The 7,118-nt window shown below is 35.8% G+C and overlaps 1 protein-coding gene across 3 annotated transcripts in view; it reads left to right on the top strand.

Moving 5' to 3' along the window:
* The window catches only part of LOC119069688 (acetylcholine receptor subunit alpha-like), a 128,244-nt gene that overhangs the window by 65,210 nt on the left and 55,916 nt on the right, over positions 1-7,118 (top strand). The gene's annotated exons all lie outside the window — the stretch shown is intronic.

The raw sequence follows: 7,118 nt of genomic DNA on the forward strand, positions 1-7,118 counted from the left end.
CAATAAAAACAAAACTTTACATTCGCAAAACTGAATTTTCAAAATACTAAACTGACAACTACCAAAAATGTCAACGCCTACATCACACCCCCCCTGAACCAAAATAAAGTTTTACCGAAAATGCACCCAAAAATTGATTGCTGTTCTAAATAGAGGGACCCTAGGGGAGTTCAAAACGATGGTCCGTTAAGCTGGACCAGATGCTTCCCCATCCCATATATTTTTTTTCTTAGTTGTATGGGGTTGGGGTAGCATCTGGTCCAGCTTAACGGACCATCGTTTTGAACTCCCCTAGGGTCCCTCTATTGAGAACAGCAATCAATTTTTGGGTGCATTTTCATCAAACCTTTATTTTGGTTCAGGGGGACCGTGACATGTGTTGGTGTAAAATTCTACGTAAAATCGTACGAAATATGCATCTAATACAAACCGATGTTGGAAACACAATACCGTACCGTACGAAATACCTGTCTAGGAATAATTCGTCTAAGAATCATAGGCACAGCCACAGACTTCAGTATCGCGATTACGGGAAAATTCGTGTACGACGTCACCTCATACGAGTACAATAGTACAAAAAACCGTTTGAAAGCTTGAACTTGACTTTGTCCTATACGACCAAAACAAAAGTCGGTGCCTCTGTAGTCAATATGTTGATTGCTGTGGCTACCCATTGATGACTCTAAATTTGACCGAATTTTCTGTTTCCTAAAATACTCCTTTTAATGAATTTTAAATCTGACTTTGTGCTGGGTCCATCATAACACATATCCCCTTGGTTTTTCGTTTTTTTCCCCGCCACTCTGCTGTGCTAAAATGATTTCGGCGATATTTACATTTACATGTAAAATGCAAGCAACACGTATGCTGCCACGTCCTTCACAAAATGTTGAATAAATTTCCCTCAACTTAGTGAATTTAATAAAATAACTCAATTATGGTCGGACCGCAAAGCATATAACATTATCAACTCAGAGCGGTTTTATTATGGACGATACGAAATGATAGAATGTTGTATGACTAAATGGTTAAATGGAATATGTGTGAAGCATTACTAGATTATTAATGCAGAAAATTTGTACTCTAACGATTCTAATAGAGTTCGGCTCTCGGCGGCTGGAATAATTAGAATCAGAATAAAATCGACAGTCTCTGGAAACATTGTATTAATGGACGGAGCAGGCCCGTAGCCAGAAACCGATTTTGAAGCTCGCCAGGGTGGGCTCAGAGCCGATAAAAATAATTTTTTATGGAGAAATTTAATAAAAACCGGTTTTTTCGAAATCTCAGGGTGGGCTCAGACCACCCTAGCCCACCCGTAGCTACGGGCCTGGACGGAGGAGTTGGAGTTGGGAATGAAAATCGCTCTATAACGGGTTGTTCTGTAAATATTGAGTCGCCACGCCACGTCAGAAAATATTGTCTTGAAAACATTCTCTACGACTGTAATTCAACCTTTTTTTACCCAGACCCCACATTGAGCAAATTAAATGCCAGTCCTTCTATCCCACATGTCGTAGCTAGCTAGTTTCATTTTCGATCAGACATATTTTTCTACCAGCAATGATTACACTGTCGAAAGACATGAAAGTTTTGCTGCTAAACCATTTTCGAGTGCAACAATGTGGATGCTGTACATTATGAACTGATTACATTCTTTACCAGCGTGTCTCGTCCGCATTTTCATGGCTTTATTCAAAACTTTGTGCCACTGAACTTATTAATGTAGCCGGGGTATATGGCTGCGAGATGCACTGAAGTGGAAACGTTTTCCATTTTGCGAATAGTGAAAAACAAGAATTTTGTATTGTATGGAGACACTGCAGCTCGATTCTGTTATCAATGTGTCTGGTAGCGTCTGGTGAGTTGTACATTTTGAAAAGGGTGTTGTCCCAAAATATGTCAGCTCCGTTATCCGAACGCAAAATACCGATACCAATGTCCAATTGGAAATTATTTGATAAATCTGATTGTTTTCCGAAAAAGACGAAACAGAAAATTGATAGAGATTCTGAAAGCGAATGAATGCCAATATCGCATGTATGAATCACTGACATTGTCGTGAATTTGTTCTGTTGCGATGACATGAAACACAGTCCCTAATGTTATTTGAACTCAGGCCCGCACTATCTATATTGTCAGGTATTTAGTCCGGCTTTGCTTAAACTTATCGTTACTGAGTTGATACCGCGTTAAAATTAGTTTTCTTTTAGACACTGTAGGACCAAGGCATTTCCCATATTTCATATATTCCATTTATTCTCCGATGGAGCAGATATGAACGATAGAAATATTTAATCTGCCCCTGAATTGTCAACCAATCGAGAAGCCTAGTTCCACCAAGATAATAACAACATCGTTTTGGTAGAACATCATCATACACTCGAAAATGAAGAGCTTTGCTGGCAATGAGCGCTACATTTTTAAACAGCTATGTGTGTAGCAAAACTAACAGCTCGCATCCTTCTGCATCATTTGTTCTCGTCCGAATAGCTAAATTTTCTCACCTAAAACCGACATTCATTGAAGGTGTAAGTATCAACATACAACGAGAGAAAAACCCTTTCTGCCTTGTCGATAGTCGTCCGATTTCGAGTTGGATGATCCCCTGGTCATAATAATAGGAACAGCAGAGGAGAAGTACCAGATTTATTTACCTGTAATGAATATGTCTGTCTATAAGGTTTAGAGAATTGTGTGGGAGTACTGTGTATGAAGAACATTTTTTCCGTTAATTCAGATGTCTAGAAAGTCCTTTGACTTAAACTATTCCCTCAATTTCCAATTTCGTTTTTTTTTTGTGGAAAATTTTCAATTTCGAATCAGAAAATCAATTGCTTTGTTTCCAGATACGTACAACGAATTGAATGAATAAACTTTTCGACTTGATTGACATTATTAAAATGTTTTCATCGATTCGAGTAGCAATTATGTGGAACAAAAAAATGGCCCTTGATTGATTGAAAGTAAATATAACCAACAACCAGCATTTCCCGTCATCGAACATTAAATTCAATACATAATTTCGATAAAATTGATCCTTTAAAATTCTGCATATAAATTCCCATTTTGCCTATTAATGCACATAAATGACCGATTACCCTGGTATATGCATACATATCCCCATATCAATATTATTTCTCTCTCTATACATTTTACAAAATTGTCCAATCCTCCCCCCGATTCGATACACCGGATAATCAAGATGATTTTATGTGTACGATGGTAGTTATTATAACCTCACGATCGATGTCAATAATCCCACATAATGGCATAACAAAAACGAATCAAATTCATGAAATAAAATTAGTTTCACTTGATGAAACTTTGCAATAGGGAAAATCTAATTGATTTTCAGGCGAATCAACGATCAAAGACATTTTAATCGAGTGTGGAATTTTGCGAAAAGAAAATTCAATTCGTTGGATTCGATGGCCGATGAAGTGGAAAATTTAATAATTGATTTTGTGAAAAATGAAAATTTATGGAAAATTGTAGGAATGACCATATGAACGATAGTCCCAATGGGCTCAAACAAATGTCTTATGAGGACTTTCTCCAGGGTCGACATCTTTTCGACCGGAAATTTCAGAAGCATTGAGTATCAACGAGAGGTCGTGACATGCAAGAATGATTGAAACTCTAGTGAATTACCAGAATTAGAAAGAGTGGTAGGCAGGACCTATTTCTGGAAATTTTTAGCAAAATAATTTTCCAAAAATAGACTTTGAGCTACATCTTCACATCAACGACAATTTAAGTTATCTAATGGAAAGAACTAATTCTCTACATTAGAAGGAACGCATACTACCTCAGGAGAAAGCGTCAAAGTCCAGGTTTTTCAATTCTTTTGTCGGCAACATTATGGAGAGTTAAGGTGGTTGAACAACCAGTACATTCTCTTTGAACGCTTTTATCCACCTTTCGAGCGGTCGCTGTAGCATACATTCACTGAACGCTATTCAAAAGAATCAAATTTTTAACTTACGTGAATCGCAAACGATCATTAAATGCACAGTCAAAAATTCAAATCTCCGCGCAATGTCATTTATAACAATTTGTAATGGATTTTTAATAGCTGTTTATGTATAATTTGAGTATTGCTCTGTCTGTACCCCAGCGAAACTACTGCTACTATTCAATCTGAAAACACCCATCTTTATCGCTATTTTAAGACCAATTTTCCATATTTAACAAGTTCTTCATATTGCATGTTATAACGATGCATTGCAAAACTAACAGACATCATAAAAACGTTCATAAAAATCGTCTTTATAACTGAAGTTAGCGGCGATTAAATACGAAATTATATTTTCGCATTAAAGTGTCACGACCGGGATGGGGATGTGTGTGGAAGATAATATCACCTTTGTAACACACAAATCGGTGCCGTTATAATTTCATCATCATGTCGTCGCATAAAAATATAAGCAAAATTGAGTTCAGTGTCAGGTCCACATTTCGAGTGGATTTTTTCCACCTCATTCCATTGAAACAAGAAGAAAACTGATTTTATTTTCGCCGAATATTTTTTTTCATTATAAAAGCGACACTTAGCGACGTGCTTTGGCCTCGATTTTCCACACTTTAAAAATATGTTTTCCGAAGGATTTTATGCAGCTAAACGTTTATGGGTTTACATGATGAAGCAATTTTTGTGCTTTATTTTCACTTGACGATAAACAGAGCCATAAAATGTTATGATTTATTGGCAATATTTTTCAATTTCAATTTTTAATGTTTTTATTGTTTCAATATCAAAGTTTCCACACTGTGAATTAGACTCATTAGACAGTGAAGAGAGAAACGGGTAATTTAGGAGGGATCGTATTGAATGACAGACGAAAATTCAAAAATTATTAAAAATGAAAATTTTGAAAAATGAAAACTTTGTTGAATTTTCGATTTTTTTATCTGAAATCATCAGCAAACCTCAGAATATATCAGGTCTACCCGAACCTAGCCTGAAAGCCTAGTAATCAGATCAACCCTGACAGGCTAGCCCAAACGTTTGTAAGAGAATTTCAGATTACCTGAGACTGTATCTGATCCTGTACAATTACGTCACTTTTTTCTACCGCGAGACTATGGTCGGCATATTACGCGATCTCTATCAAAAATTAAATTTAGCAAAAATTCTTGCACTAATTTTCATCAAAGCTCCCTTCCGGAGCACTGCATCTAAATTCCCAGCACAGAACGATTGAAAGTATTGTGTCAGCTTACAGCAAATAAATAAAATGAAAATTTCTGTTGTGTTGGTAGTCTCCAAATCCGCAGATAAAACCTTGTCTTGATTATATTCGTTTTCGTTTATGCGGAAAATGTTTGCTTTCCTTGTGAATGAAAGAAGTAGAGAAAAAAAAAAATTCGTACAAAAAATGATTATTGTTCTTTGTCGGCATATTCCGTACATTTTCCATCATTCTTTAAATATGATTCCATTCGGGTAGGCTATATAATGTATAAATGTAGAATTATTTGTAAAAGGGATGCTTCGATGCCAAGTGTTGGGTGGTATATATTTATATAAAATTTGTACGAAAAAGAAAACATTTTCCCGAAATAAAACCTCAAAATTTATTCATTACAGAGTTTTATGAAAAAGCTCATTTGCCGTAATTTAATAACATTATTTTCGTACACTCTTTTCTCAGGATATTCGCTGTGAGTCGTACAAAGCCAAAAGCTTTGCGGAAAAGAAAGAAGAAATTTAAGCAAATTCACTTAAACAAATTTATTACAATTCCACAGTTATGAACGAACAAGTGGAAAATTGTGTGGAGAAAATGCTTCTGATGATTTGGTTTTTTAAACAAGTTTTTATCCCGATATTTAGTGTGTGCCGTAGCGCGGAAGCATTTCTTTTTCCCGCATTCTCGTTTTTTTTTTGCTGAAACTTGGGTTTCCATAATTGCTTTGGCATCATTTTCGAATTGATGTGAAATAATGTAGAGAGATTAATTTTATTCCATTTCGGTGTACGTTGCGCAAACGATTGTTGAACCTTTAATGTCCGTTTTAAACAGATCATTTCATCACCACTCGACGTTTCTGAAAATTCTATCCAACTCGTAACAAATGAGTTACATGCACACGAATCAAATCTAACATTTTCGAAACTATTGTTTTGATTTCATTTTCATATTCTAATTTTATTGCGCCGAAATACAGTTTTCGCTTTCAAACATACATTTGCAAAATGAACAGCCAACAAATCAGTAGACTGAACTTTACGCAAATGTTCACATCTGGCGACTCATTGGACAAAATGAAATAAGCTTTCATATGTGAGAAATGTCATTTGTGATTGTATTGTTAACTCTCGAAAGCTAGTACGAGCGCTGGGCTGATTTTGAATTGTTGGTGTTTCTACTCGATAGCAAATACTGACCTCATCAAAAATTATAATTTCTGATTCACAATACAACTGAGACCTTTAAACCATTTTCAACATAAAAGTCCGAATATAATCGGAATGCATTCCTCGGCAATACGAACAACAACGACAATACGAACAATAATTTTATTTTGTTAGGCTTCGGCTGAATGCTCTACCACATAAATTTCGTATGGATAACATTGTCCGAGAGGGAAGCTTTGCGGTCGGTAAGTTGCATGATGAAATATTTTTTTTCGATCTCTCGGGAGAAATAGTGACTTAGCCTTACTAGTTAGTAGATTTATCCGATTGGGACAATCGGGCGATCACGAAACATAGACCTAATGATCATTCGTTTCTTTTTTTTCCGTTCCAGAGCATTAACACTGTGTTATTTCGTAGCATTACCCCCTGATTGATTTGTTACGGGTATTGCTCTCCATCTTGTAATCGTATCCTTCACTCATTCAACGATTTATGGAGCAATCCATGTAGAACATAAAATCAAATATGCCAAACTGCTTTTACATTTTCCAAAACACGTCAAAACAATCATTAAGAAGCAGTACAAGCATATAATTCAGTTGGGACTATAGTCCGTTGAGTTAATGTGCAATAAATAAATAAGTACCCAAACGTATGAACCGAATGCATTAACACATAATGAATAGCTAAATGCAGAAACGGGACATGTAACATTGGTGAATCATAAGAAAATTTCAATTTCATTCGTTTA

The sequence above is a fragment of the Bradysia coprophila genome (assembly GCF_014529535.1).
Source record: "Bradysia coprophila strain Holo2 chromosome X unlocalized genomic scaffold, BU_Bcop_v1 contig_39, whole genome shotgun sequence".
Lineage (NCBI taxonomy): Eukaryota > Metazoa > Arthropoda > Insecta > Diptera > Sciaridae > Bradysia > Bradysia coprophila.